Source organism: Motacilla alba, chromosome 4A (assembly GCF_015832195.1).
Source record: "Motacilla alba alba isolate MOTALB_02 chromosome 4A, Motacilla_alba_V1.0_pri, whole genome shotgun sequence".
Taxonomy (NCBI): Eukaryota; Metazoa; Chordata; class Aves; order Passeriformes; family Motacillidae; genus Motacilla; species Motacilla alba.
In genome coordinates this window covers 6,894,115-6,908,585 of record NC_052045.1, presented here as the reverse complement: position 1 = coordinate 6,908,585, position 14,471 = coordinate 6,894,115, and the positions used below count along the sequence as shown (strand labels likewise).

The 14,471-nt window shown below is 50.4% G+C and overlaps 2 long non-coding RNA genes across 3 annotated transcripts; one reads left to right on the top strand and one right to left on the bottom strand.

Annotated features, from left to right (window-relative positions):
- Nucleotides 1-3,748: 3,748 nt before the first annotated feature.
- Nucleotides 3,749-10,331, bottom strand: LOC119695164. Of its 2 annotated transcripts, none has more exons than XR_005255065.1 (3): nt 10,240-10,331; nt 8,552-8,614; nt 3,749-6,289 (listed from the first exon to the last, which is right to left on the bottom strand). It is a non-coding gene; the product is annotated as an uncharacterized LOC119695164 (long non-coding RNA). The 2 variants fall into 2 exon arrangements; XR_005255066.1 differs by having other exon boundaries at nt 8,552-8,617; nt 10,240-10,295.
- Nucleotides 10,332-10,723: 392 nt separating this feature from the next.
- LOC119695015 lies at nt 10,724-12,265 on the top strand. Its single transcript, XR_005255033.1, has 2 exons — nt 10,724-11,264; nt 11,366-12,265. It is a non-coding gene; the product is annotated as an uncharacterized LOC119695015 (long non-coding RNA).
- Nucleotides 12,266-14,471: the final 2,206 nt, after the last annotated feature.

Sequence of the window (14,471 nt, the reverse complement as noted above, 5' to 3'; positions counted from 1 at the left end):
GAAGGGGCGAGCATGGCGGGGTGGGGCTGGGTTTGCGCTGGAGCCCCGGATCCGCAGGGAATCCCGGCTGTGCCGCTGCGGGGCAGGGCTGGCAGCAGCACAAGGGCTTGGCTTGGCTGTCCCGCAGGCTGGAGCGGGGTAAAACCCTTCTCCCCGGGAAGGGAACGCGCCGCCTCTCCTGCGCATCGGGGAAGCGCCAGAGCAGCGGGGCTGATGCTGGGCTCGCCTGGTTCCCATCTGAGGAACTGCGACGTGACTAAGCCAACCCTGAGGCAGGGAGGAGCAGGGAAATGGGGTGGGTGGGTGTGAGAGAGAGAGAGAGCGAGAGCTTCTAAGTGTTTCTTGATGTGCCTTTATCGGATTTTTCCTCCCCTGTTTCTTTTCACGACAAATTTTTCTCCTCCATTCACAAAACGTAAAATACCCTGCAGCAATCAGAGAATACAAAATACGAGGTAGAAATATCTTCTGTGGTGCAAACTCCTTAACTGGAAATTAGAAAACCACCCTGTGCTTTCTAGCACAGCATAATCATAACTCCCTTCTTGCCCAGCTGCATCTTTCGCACCTCCAGTCCCCTCCCGACCATCAGACCTTAACTGGCAGCCCTGCACACTCAAATAATTTCTTTTCAGTATGAGGGGGAAGCTATTTTCCCACACAGACTATATGGCATGAGAACTCATCCTAGACAGTTTATAAATGAATATATGCTCTGCTTGAATCACAGTTTGAGTAACCTTCAGTATCCTGAACAGTCACAAGGAGGGGTTTACATGAGAAATTGCAGAGAGCATCTTACGCTTTGCTTCAGGAAATAAAATACTTCAATTTGTGTATTTCTTCCATTTGGTGAGTTTGTTGCCAGAAACCACTGTGCCATCAGGGTGTCAGAGCCATCGTTTGCACTGGTCATCATTGTCACTTTAGCAAACCCTGACGGGAGAGGCGAGCTGGCTTCTGTTTTGCCATGTGGCTGATACCTGCCACATCGAATTCAACCCGAGACTTTTTTCTTTGCGCAGCTTTGTGCTGGGGGCAGCTGCACAGCTGGGTACCCAGCCAGGGTCTCCTACCCTGCAAAGAGAGAGAGAGACAAGGCTTCTGTGGGGCAAAGAGCAAGACCCGAAGCCATTCACAGCAGGCACTGGGAGTTGTGCAAGGCACTGCACAAACACCTGCCAAAGTCACTCCTGGCTCCAAGCACGCTGGATGTGAGCTGAGGAAAAGCAAATGAGGTGGGTGGGCAAGAAGTGCAAGAAAAGCAAGACAGTGCTGGATACCAAAATGAGCTGCCAGTCTTTGCCAAAAATTCCTTCTGCATCAAAGGAGGTGAACAGGAAAAGGCTGAAGGTAGATAAGGTGGCTTTTTGGGCTGCTTTTCCAGTGTTTACAGGAATCTGCAACACCTCGTTTGACTCCCACACCACCTCTAATGGAGGTACCTGGTACTGTGAGCAGAGCAACATAACCTCAGTCTGAGTACATGGGAGAGTTTTGGTCTGGGGGAAACTTTAAAAAATGAAGATTGGTGTAGAAAAGTGTGAATTAGAGACTTGTTCAATTACTATCTTCTAAGCCCAGCAGCCATCAGTGGTGTATGATGTGCTGCACGTATTTACCTACCACAGGGAACTGCTGCCTTCTAGCTTGTTTATAAAATCACAGCAAAAACTACTGAGGGAACTCAAGAGATTTTTCCTCTGCAGTGGTCACATGCATTCCTGATGCAGCAATTTTCACGTATGAACAAAAAAACCACATCTTGCCTTATCCTACACGAACAAAGAAGCTTACCCAGGTGCTTTGCCTGTGCTGCTGCCCCTCTGCAGATGCCTCCAAGAGCTGCAGTGTGGGTCTGTGGGGGGCTGGTCAGCCCGGGGATGCTCTGCAAAGGCATTGAGTGCTTTTTTTTCCCAGTGGTTTGTGCACAAATGCAGTAGGGAAGTCAACTTGCACTTCTGTCGAAGGCAAATTTCTACACCTCAGGAAAAACATAACGACTGGAGCTTCCCTAGCTTCTCAGAAAGAAAAGCACAGCTGGATGTCTGTCCCCCATCTGTCCCCTGGACCTTCTGTGTTAGTAACTGGCAATCTCCTGCAGCATCTGGAGCAGCGCAGGGACACACAAGGTCCTGGGAGCCAGGCAGGCACAGAGCCCTGTCCCACACGCCCAGCCCTCGCTGCTGGTTATGGCACATCCCTCACTGGCACAGCCTGTGCTGCTGACAGCTGCACAGCCACCTCCACGGGGGCATGTCCCTGTCCCCCGGGACCCTACAGCCTTGACTGAGCCTCTATATTTTAGTTGTGCCCGCTGCTCCACAAACTCTGCTGTGCTTTTACTCTCCCATCCCATTTTGATCCTGCAGGTCACCAACGCCTGAAAGCAGCTCTAGCAGGAGTCTTCAGTTTGTGAACACAGTGAGAGTGTCATTTTCTAGCTGAGTAAAAAGCAAACCGACCACAAGAGAAATGGCCCAAAAAAAGTAAAAGAAATTTTAAACTTACACTCCACCTATAAATATCAGTAGAAACCTTTCTTTAAAAAAAAGTGATGCAAAATTAATATAAATGTACAATTACCAACTTAACTGACCAATTTCCCTGTCAACCAAGTCAACTCATCAAGTTATTTTCCTGAGGGAAAATAGTATGGGACTTGGCAATTAATGGCTTGACTTGCTGAGGGTGGGAATGAGCCATTTTACAAGTGGAAGAAAACCAGTGTCTGGTTTAGAATGCATGGGTTGTGTGCCCAAACATTGAGTTTGCCCCCTTTGAGGGCAGAGGCTTTTAAAAGCTGCTCCTCCTGATTCACACCCCTCCTGCACCTCCCCATGCCAGAGACATTTGTGTTCGAGGGGTGCCTCGCTGCTCTGACACTCCCTGCACAGAGCAGGAGCGGGGACTGAAGCTGTAAATCAGCAACGGCATTTTCCCCAGCCCTACAACTACTGGCTATGATTCAGTAATTCCCAAAAAAACGCTAAAAAAACAAATGTTCTGGAATTCACAGGCACCAGGAAGCTGCTGGATTGGGGCTGTTAATGATGCACCATCACTGGCAGGACTGACAAGTTCATTCACACCATGGCAGATGGATCTTGAGCAGGCAGACACCACCCCAGCCCTTCCCAGGAGCATCCCTGACTCCGTGGTGGCCCTTGTGTCTATTCCAGCAGGGTTTGGAAGCCTCAAGTGGTGCAATGCTAAGGAAAAACCTTTCACCATGGAGCTGGGACAGCTCTGGAGAAATCACCACTGCAGTGGTGGGTCTGCAAGCAAATTCTCAGGTGGTCCAAACTCTCTCCACTCTGGCCCAAGCGATGCCAGATGCTGCTGGCCAGCGGCAGCCCCGCTACAGCAGCTGTACCTGAGCTGGGACAGCTGCAGGAATTTGGGGAAAGATGATGCCTCTGGCAGCATGGCTTCCCCACGAGCACCCCAGGCACAATGAGTGTCCCTCCCTCTCACCCCGCTGAAGCTCTGCTCCTCACAGCCCTTGCACCCCCCAATGCCCCCCACACCCCCTCCCAGGTTCTGAGGTAGGGTGCACCCAGGGGCCAGCACTGCCCCCGTGCAGCCCCAGCTCCTCCGTGTCCCAGAGCCCAGGGAAGGGCCATCGCCATCTCCTGGGCAGCAGGCAGGGCTCCCTGTCCCCTCCACTCCTGGGCTGGGGCTCTGGGTACCCAGCAGCAGCGTTGGGGTGCAGCCCCTCCCCTTCCCCATTGACGACACCAAGCCCTCGTTGGTTGCTGCCTCCGCAGTGGTTTATTGGGGTGGTTTATTGGGGTGGGAGCCAGGAGCCCCCTGCAGTGTGGGAAGCACCGTGGGGGTGCCAGGGGGGGACCCCAAGAGCCAGAGCCCTGCAGCAGGGACCGATTTCCAGCCTCACTAAAGCAGCAATGCAATACTGGAGAGCAACAGGCAATCCCAAACTCCAGTATTTACGTGCTGCTAGAGCACTGCTGACAGCTCTCCACGGCCTCCAGACCCCCCTCTCTGCCCCAAACACAGGGCAAGGGTCCCTTGGCTGATCCTTCGCCAGGGAAAGGCCCGGGGAGCAATAGCTGAGGGTGGGTATTGTATAGGATGTGGTCGTGCCCACGTTGGAGAACAAAAAGGAGCTGCAAGTCCTTCCTGCCTGCAGGGCCAGACACACGAGCTCCCAGGGGATGTAAAGGATGTGCACAGTACAAGCACCAAGAGAACGTGTCTACACATACCTGAACTAATGAGATACATGGGAATGTGTTAGCTTCCACATCTATGATAACCAGAAGCTCACTTTCTTGTCTTATCCTTGAGGTAATGAGGCAGCCCAGAATGGTCTGTATCTCCTTGTCCCTACAAACCATGATGTGCTGCTACATCTCCTCAAAGCCCACTGAATGTTGACATTCCAAATGGTATTTTGAATATATATATAATTTTTTTAAAACCATGATATAAAGAACTGAAGAGCACTCTACAATGAAGACATTTAACATGCATGCATTACCACCACAGGACAGGGTTTTTTTCTTCACAGGTGCTATCACACAGTCTGTAACTATAAGAGAAGAAGCAGTTATACAGTGCAGACAAACCAGTTTCAGAAACAAGGTCAGAAAATAACTGTTCCCCCAAACCACACTTAGCATTGGGTCCCAGCAAATAATACACTTTCAGATCCAGAAGATCTGTTGCTTCTGCTACTGTGAAGAGCCTGCAGAACTTCCCAGCCCTTCCAACTGTGGGGAAATATCACCTTCTACTTTCCTCTTAGGTTATGCTGAACATCAAGGATTTTCCAGAAGTCACAGCGTTAACATTTCAGATAAATAAATCCATATTCCAACAGTTGAAACCTGTTAAATTTTCATTACAGTACTTTCATTCAGCTCAATTTGACTTTTGAGATATGTAAAAAAAATCCTTATTTATAAAAAGAGTAAATTACGCTTCTTTATTATGTGAATGGACAAGCCTTATACGACCAGAAATTTAAGATCTCTGGAACTTCATCACATTCCCTGCCTGTACCAGAGCAGAAAGCAGGGCAGGGAGGGACTGCAGCCCTGCAGAAGGCAGCTGCCAGTGGCATTTTTACACACCAGCCTGCCTGGGCTGCACAGGAGCTCTGCAGACAGACTGATATTTTTTGTATTTCCTTTCAACCTTCCCCCCCCGCCCCACCAGTTATGGGACAACTTCCTTCAATTCATTTTCTTAAAAAGCAGCATCACAAAAAAACCTGAACAATGTCAGAAATGACGCCCTGGGTTTGAATTCTTGTGCCATCCCCTTGTGCCCAACGCGCCACCGAGTCCCTGCCTCTTCAGCAAACTTAAAAATAGGAATCTCAAAAGCTCTTGTGACCCGTGCCAAGCCATTTCAAATTTGAAATCAAATATTTGCCAACAAAAAAGCAGTATATTTTCACCACTTCAGCATCCTCAACACTGACAGCACCAGGGCCAACTCCCTAATGAGCAGCTGCTACTTGCTGCAAAGCAAACATGCACCCAGTGCTCAGCCTGGACGAGCTAAATCAAAACACCCCCCACATAACATTACCATTAATTACTTCTGCAACAATGTTTTACTTGACTGTACCTGTGCTATCTTATTTCTTTCATCTCTTCAAATGAATCCGAAAGAAAAAAGCAACAGCAAACACATTGAGCTTTTAGAATCCATTTTGATAGTGCTTGAGGTTTACGTTTTAATTAATGTTTTTATATTTATATAAAATATTTATGTAAACCAGACTTTTAGTTCGACAACAAGGGCAAGAGCTCTTTTCAGTAAGGAGGACTTTTCAAGCAAGGGTTCAATATACCTCCACCAACCTCTAGCACAGAGGGAAAATCAAAAGTCACACCAAGTATTGGGCCACTGGAAATTTGGGGTAGGCAGTGAAATACGTATCTGAGAAAATATGCACATTTACGACATGACAGGAGCAATATTTCATGCAATAAAAAGTTCCATGTTTGAATTATCCCATCTCCCACTTCAGCTTCTTTCAAACTTAGTTTGTGCTTAGGAAACTCAACTTTACATCAGGAACTGGCAGCTGAGCAGGGTGATCTGAGTTCACCTGAACATCTCCTAGGTATTACCTGCAGTACCCAAGAAGGGATATGTGTGTCAGAGGGACCTGCATTTACTCACAGGGATGTAGATGCAGTATTTTGGAGCAGGTGGGATGTGAGCTTACCTTCCCAACTCACCTCTGAACACAGGCACATCAGCTCCTGCACGGCCTCTCTGGAGAGCCAGATCACTGCTTCAGTGGGAGCTACAAAGCAACAACAGAAAGGGTTTGAGAGGCGATGGCAGAGAGGGGCAACTCCAGCAGGGGGGACCAGGGCTGTTGGCCAGGTCCCCTTCCAAGGCACACACAGACAGGTGCAAGTATTTTTTAAATCAGGGAAGAAAAAAAAAAACAAATCAAGTTTTCAGCTCCAGATAGTGCAGACTATGCAGAAAAGTAGCTATATCCCTCCTCTCTCCATCTTCCCCATGCCTGCAGCTGGGGCTACTGGCACCCTTGGCTCAGCGTGACTCTGGGCAGTGGCACCCAATCATAACCCAATAATTATATACATATACATAATATATATTACACCAATCATAACCCAGGTGCTGTAGAGCAAGGACAGATAGCCAGAAAAACCAGGGGCAGCTCAGGGCAGGTGGGAAAGCCATTGAGCACAAGCACGGCCAGCACCTTCCCCCCGAAAGCAGCAGCCAGAACAACTCTACAGGTCCTGGCAGACCAGAAGCAAAGGAAACATCTTAATTATGCTGGTTTAGGTGATAAGCCAGGCCTAGGGCAGGAGATGAGATGGAGAGAGGCTGATTGGGGGTTGATGCTTTTGTGGTGACATCACAAGTGCCCTCTCTCACTGTCACGTAGAGGCAGCATCCCAGGAGCACCTTCAACTTCCAAGCAGCATCTCACTACAGCCAGGAACAGGGGTGTCCTGCTTACTGGTAACCCCAAACATGAGAAGAACTGCCCCAAAAGCTCTGCCTCAATGAAAAGCACTGCAAGAGCCCTCCTGCTGCCAAGAGCTCCACGCCTGCAGTGTGTGCACCAGCTCCTTCTAGAAATAGAAACTTCTACCTGTCATCTACGTAAGCCAGCCACCTACAGAGGTTTAATTAAATCCCCCAAATAACTGGGGAATTTGAACATGCAGAAAACCATTAATGCAATTCACAAAACAATGCAACTTCTGCTTGCCAAAGTATATATTAAGTAAAAAACACCCCCCCCTCCAATCCCAAACACACACACAAAGCTAAAACAAATTCCCTCTGAAATACTGGATTCCCTTAAAATGCAACCTCATCCCTCCTCACTGACACTAACCAGGAAAAAAAGAGAAGGGAAAAAAAGTGAGAAGGAGCACCATGGGAAAGGAAAGGAAATAAATACAGGAGCTCATGACAGGACAGATTTGCATACAGAGCCTTTACTGACCCACACATTTCAGGGCTAGGTGAGCTCAAAGACAAGTAAATATTAAGCATTTCCTATATATAGGAAAAAAAAAATAGGAACAAAAACCCCAGCTCTGCTAACCAACTGTTTTCTAGGAGACATGCACAAACAAATCCTGAAGTCATTGTTCTAATTTGAAACAATTGAAAAAAAAAGGCATTTATTATTTTACAAGAAGACTAAAGTAAATCATCTCATTACAGCTGAAGGTCCCAGGCACTCATCAGCGAGGCAAATTTACGGTGACAAAACGAAAATAAGGGTGTGAGTAACACCAGCAGAACACTTCATATCTGCCTGCCTCTGAAAAATCCCAACACTTTCGTTGCTGCCTCCTTTTGAACAATGGGGTTTAAACAAAAGTCACGTCCGAATATTTACAGATGTGGCCAAGGGCTGGGATCAGAGCCGGTGCTTGATCGACAGCCACCACATGGCTCCAGCCCTGTCCCGGCAGGAACCGCCTGGCAGGGCTGCGGGAGGAGAAGGGGCTGTGAAGGAGCCCGAGCAGGGGGAACTGCACTCAGCCAAGCCACCCTCATTCGCACGGCACCCACAGCGCGTCTCCCCATCACCCAAAATCGCTGCTCTGCCCAGCCACGACTCACTCCCGGGGGCACAAAACCAACGCAGAAAATACATTTCCTGCCTGTTCTTGTCGAAGCCATGTGAGAGCGGGTCGCTCCTCACGCGCTGCATCAAAAATAGGGTTTTTTTTTCCTCTCTAATTTGCCCATAAAAGGGCCAGGGAGGCGCACACAGCTCGAATGAACCCCAGCAGGTTTTCCCTCCAGCACAGCGCACCTTCCCCGCGCTAACCACACGCCATCGACACGCTCTTAGGTGGGGCTGAACAGCCGAAACCAAACTGCGGCTACAAAGGGCACGGTGAAATAACGCAAAAAATGAATTCGTTAACTCCGCTCCGTGTGAAACTCGAGCCCAACATTGTCACCAGCAGGATCAGCTGTGTTTACCGAGGCAGGGCTGCTAGTGGGACAGGGAGCTACTGGAGCTAAGAAAGGCCTGTGGGACAAGACTTGGACTTACAGCACTCCAGAAAACCAGTAAAATCCACAGTAAAATTCCAGGATCCACAGCTTTTTCTCAACACTGCTGAGGAGAAGAAAAGTATGATGCTTTTTGTTACTTCCAAGTTTTAGCATTGTCATCTCATCCAGCTCTAAACAACAAGGGTCAGATCTGGAAGCCCAATTTCTACAAAGTTTATTTGTTAAGAACAGGGAAAAAAACCAAACAAAAAAACTAGTTTTTTTTTTTTTTTTTTTGATCATATGAACAATAATTCAAAATATAACAAGCACACTGATTTTTTTTTTCCTTTTCAGATTTGGGTTATGTTTGCATGAAGCATTACTTAAAGCTCCCCTCTTATATTTCATAAACGTTTACTGCATTAGCAGCTGAGTTTTACTGTATTTCCTACCAAAGTCGATTAACTAAATACAGACTTTCACAGTTGCCGGTGAGTTCTTTGGATTTCTTCAGAACAGAAGATGATGAAACTTGGCAGATGGTCCCTTACCTACACTTAACACGCATAAGACACAGAAGCGGAATTTTTGTTTTTTGGGGGGAGCAAATATTGATTTAACCTTGGAAAACTCACTCTCCAAACGCAAAAAAATTGTCTTTATATACCCAAGGCGTATACGGGAAAAATATTGTACGTAGGATCAATTAGAGAGGGAAAAGTCCCAGCGCTGTGCATGTTGCTCCATCACTGCAGCTCCCAGAGAGCTGCGAGGCTGCCCTGGGAAGCTGGCCCTTGCCAGGATATTCAAATTTCCTGTACAAAGCGAGCAACCAGAGAGGGGAAAACAGAAAAAAAAAGCAAAAGCTGGCTGCCAATTGGATTTTCTTTAATATTTTAAATTATTTCGGCCAATTATTCTTTGGTTACGCTGGTATTATTTTTTAAATGTATAAAACTATTTTCTACGTGCGGGAGCGCGCAGATTCCGCGCCGGGCCGGCAGCCCCGCGGGTCCCCGCGTTCGCTTTAAAAAAAGAGGGAAACGGGGGGAAAAAAAAAAAAAGAGAAAAAAAAAAAGAAGAAGAAAAAAAATCAACCCCGAGCCCCACCTGCGGGGGGCGGGCGCGACTCAAAAGAAAAAAAAATATTTAAAAATTATTAAACAGTGAGGGGGGGGGAAAGGAAAAAAAAAAAAGCCGCGAGGGAGAGGCAGCCGGGGGTCGTCGGGGCGCCCCGCACCCACGTGGGAACCGGCCCCGCGCGCCGCTCCCGCACCAACGGCCCGGGGGGGCCCCGCCCGCCGCCCCCCGCCGCTGTCACCGCCCGCCGCGCCGCGGCCCCGCGCCCCCGGGCCGGCTTTGTGCCGCGCGGGGCGGCTCCCCCCGGGGCGGCTGCCGGTGCGGCCGCGCTCCCCACCCCCCCCGCCCCCAAAAAAGTTTTTTTAGCAGTTTTTGGGGGGGTTGTTTGGGGGTTTTTTTAAAGTTTTTTGCGGCCGCCTCGCAAAGTTTCGGCCGGGCCCGTGTCCGGCCGTGCCCCGCGGGGAGCGGCGCGACCCCGCCCACGGGGCAGCGGCGGGAGGGGGTCCCGCCGAGCCCCCCCCGCCGCGCCCCGTCCCGCGTGCCCCCCCCGCGGGGCCGGGCCGGGCCGCGCCGTGCCGCCCGCAGCGGGGACAGGGCACCGGGGGCGCCGGCCGCCCCCCGCCGCGCCCCGGCCCCGCCGCCCTGCCCGCCCTCCCTCCTCACCTCCGAGTCCACTCGAAAATGGCGCCGAAACCGAAAAAACTTCGCAAATTTCATTGTAGGCGGCTGCAAAGGCTGCTGGGAGCGGGGGCGGCCGCGGCTCCGCCCGCCGGGGCGGGCCGGGCCGGGCCGGGCTGGGCTGGGCTGGGCTGGGCGCGGGCGGGGCGGGCAGCGCGGGGCTGCGGGAGCGCCCGGGGCCGGTGCGCGGCCCCGGCACGGCCCGGCTGCGGCTGCGGGGCCGCCGGGGCGAGAGGTCACCTGCCCCCGGTCCAGGGCTGCGAGCCGGGACTGCCGCGCCCCCGCAGCCGCCGAAAGTCTCGGCCAGAGAAAAAAAAAAAAAATCAAATAGGGAAAAAGTAAACAGATGTTTGTAAAACACACGGAGCGCTGGGGAAGCTCCGCTTCGCCCTTCGTGCGAAACGGTTCGTTCCGCTGCCTCTTCTGTCGGGGGTTTATGGCCTCTTATAACCCAGAAGGAAAAGGGATGATGCTTTTCCAGCCCTACTTGGGTAAAAGTTGATGTCTTACTACTCAGTGTGGCTCTGTCCATGCACTCGCATGACTCAGAATGAGACTTAAAGCTGTTCTCTTTTTGCCCCATTACTGTGATGCTAAGTTCTCCACAAACACTGATTCTCAGTGTGCCTTTCTCCGACCTGCAGGCTTTCCCACGTCCAGCCGGCATAGCCTTATAACCTGCCCAGAGTCACACAGGAGCACGGGGAGCAGGATTTTGGAGCCCACAGTGCACATCCCGGGTGTGCGATGGCACCGCAACACGCTCGCAGGGAGGATGAGCTCTTTGGAGACATGGTTTTCCAGAGACTTTTAAATGTGAAGAGTCAGAACTTGGGAGAATGGTGATTCGTGCCGGTGGGGAGCCTGGCAAGCTGAGGCCTGGGAAAAGTGATGCTGAGGCAAAATGTTCCCTTCCAAAAGGAGAACCCTGATCTGGTGGTCAGAAACCTGCAGATTTGTCACATTCATCATTGGAAGTGGTTGAAGCTGCCAAGTCGCTTGTTGGCCTGGTGGGTTTGAATTCTTCCTGCAGTTTTTATTTCTACCCCCACCCCAAACAGCAAAAAAAAACCCCAAACCCTGTTGCTAAATAATTGCTCTATTCTCACAGGTGAAGCAGCGAAGCTCAATTAATTCTGCTTTGTGAAGTGCTTTTGATCTTCTGATGGAAACATGTAGGGGCAAAACACTTTTATTTTGCAACTTGCAAAGGCTGATAAGAGCGATGAAAACGGAAAAGCCTCACCACTGAGGGGGATTACAGCCCCACGCTTTTTCCACTCGAGATCTTAGAGATGAGCTGATGGCTGCTGCTTTTCATTTAGAAGGGTTTTTCCCCCTCTTTTGAAAGAAACGCAATCACTACCAAGTATTCTAGAGGGACTTCATCTTTAAACAAATAATGTTTTTCTTGTTGGGTGTGCACTATTATTTTCTTAATTATTCCTGGATTTATGCCTGTTCCACCAAGAGTTTTCTCAGATGGCAGAAACAATTGGTCCCTTTTTGTTACGCTAATAGCAAAAATAAATCCCTAATAAAAAGACTCTGTACATCCCATAAACTCAAATGGGACACATTTTGCCAACAATCACACCTCTTCATTGAGGCATCTTATATGCTGCTTCTTTTTTTTCTAAACTTTTTTTCCACATTACTATTGTTTACTACTCGGCCTCACTGGCTAGCTAAGTCTCGGTGCCAAAACGAAACGAATCGAGTCATTTATTTAGCACCAGAGCCTTCCCACTCACCCTTAGCGTGAATGTTGAGATCTCAGCAGATGTGGTAGGGATTGAATGGGCAAAGAGATTCACCTACACAGAATCACATCTTCTTGTGGGTGGCCTCTAATTAATTTGGCTTCGAGGCTCCGCTGCAAGGTAGATGGGTTAGGGAGTCTGGCCAGGAGTCATCTGGTTGAATCATACCTATTTTATGGAGAACTTCATTGTGTAGCTGTGTCTGACTCCCACCCTTGTGAGAACTAATTAAACAAAAAAAAAAAAAAGTGCCCCACACTTATTGGAAGTCAAATATAAATGTCAGCATTTCGGATGAAATGGTATCTTGGGAGGCTCCTGCACATTTAATCAGCTGGTTGCGCCATGTATATCACGGCCTCAAAAGCTGCAGTGAGAACCACGAAAGGCACTGGCTTAACATCAGCAAAAGTGTTTGCCAAGCTTGGATTATGTCACCGCTTTATGATCTTGCTTTGTAAAGGGAGAATACTCTTGGGGAGAAAGGACTCGGCATGCCGGATCTACAGCGAGAGCGAGGAATGAATGCTGCTCACAGAGACTGGGGGGAGGGCCAGGGGTTCTGTTTGCTGGGGTGTTTTTGCAGATGGATGCTGTACGGTTGCTGCTGCCAAGCAAAGATGCACCCCACGGATCACTGGGGCTGAAAGTAAAAAGCCCAAAATACCCCAGCAGAGCTATTTGCTGCTTGCCCTCCCACGGGCACACCTGTGGGGGCCCTGCCTGGGTCCTGTTTGTCCCCTGGCTCTCGGGGCATCTCTGTCCCATTCCAGGGAATATGGAGATGCTCTGATGCCCTCTGGTTTTCCCTTGCCTCAGGATATAGACACCCAGCCAGGCTGGGGCTTGTCAGACACTCAGAATGTGATGCCCTTGCGGAGGTGGCAGCCATGGAACTGGTTAAAAAAAATAAACATCCCTCACCACACGTCTGAAATGTGGCCTGCTGAGATGCTTCTGTTCCCTGTCACAGGGGTGAGCTTTCTGTTCCCTGTCACAGGGGTGAGCTGTGGCCACTCCTTCTGTGCTGCAGGCTGGTGGTAAAGGCAGGAAACTCATCGAGGAGACCAATTCTGTCTGCCCAGCACCAGCTCAAATGCTGGGCTTGCATCTGCTTCTGCGAGTGCAAGGAGAATAAAGAAAAAACTTGGAGGTTATGTGCCCTTTGAGGAGGGCTGCTGGTGGGACAAGTGACATTGGAGGGGACAAACAGCTGAAGAGAAGCGCCTCTTCAAAAGCAGCCCCTGGGGTCTGAGAGCTGTGCTGCCCATGCTGCCCCTGCTTTCCTGCTGCTGCAAGAGCCTGGGGCAGCCCCCAGTCGCCGCCCGCCTCGCTGCTGGAGCATCCCGCCCAGCCTGGAAACTTTCCACTGCTACTGGGCTAATAAATTGGGCTGCTTCTGGAGGAGTGTCTAGCCAGCCCCTGACTGCATCTTAACACTGGGCTTAGCATGGGAAAAGGGGTCCCTGTGTCTGCAGGGGCTGTGTAGGGCGCAGGGAGTGCAGGTGGGCAGCCTGGGGTGCCTGGGACAGTGGAAAGGACCAGGTGTGGGTACAGCCACAGCATTTTGTGTTTCCCAATGAACAGAACAGGGGTTCCTGGTGTGCAGAATGGGGACCAGGGTCTTTCATTTATTGCATTACCCCTCCAGCACAGTAAACTGCCTGTCCTGAGCTCTGACTTCTGCACTAACCCTTCCTCCAGTCCCTTGTGACCAGACTGAACAGTGGGTTAGCGCTTGGTTTCTTTCCATGTCTCCTTCATCTGCCCTTGTGCACCAGCCCTGGCGTTCTGCAGTTCCCCCAGCTCTGCATGTGCTGTGACAGTCCCAGCCTTGGTTTCCTGGGCACCCTCGGTGCTCGCAGCCGCCTCAGCCCCTCTGCAGTGTGGAAAATGGGTGTGGCGGCCATGCCCGTGGGGTTTTGGCAGCATCTCCCGCCTTGCCTCGGCTCAAAGAGTGCCCGGAGCATAGCGCTGTCTGGACAGGGATTTCACTGCCTGCCATCCAGCCTGCCAGCACAGCCTTGTCATTGCAATTTGTCACACATATCTGGTGTGTGCCAGGATCATGGAATCGCTGCTTGTCTGGCGCGAGGAGCGGCCGGGCCTTGCCGGGCCTTGCTGGGCCCACACGCGGCTGGGCCGGGGCCTGTGCTCTGCTCTTGAGGTGCGAACCAGCAGCATGACATTCCCTCCCATCAGCCTCCTTTCTTTCACTAGAGGGGGGTTATTTTTTGTAGAAAAGATCTGGTTTTTATTGAAACACTAATTTTAAAGGATCTTTTTGTTGTTTGGAGATGGAAACCTTCAGCAGAGGCACCAGCTCCCCAGTCCTCCCCTCCTTGCCTTCGCAGTTATTTGCTGTATTTATTTACTGCAAAATGTGCTGTATTGCCTGACATTTTTTGGTTATCAAAATATTTTGATTATGTGCAGGGGAGGGGGTGGGTTGAT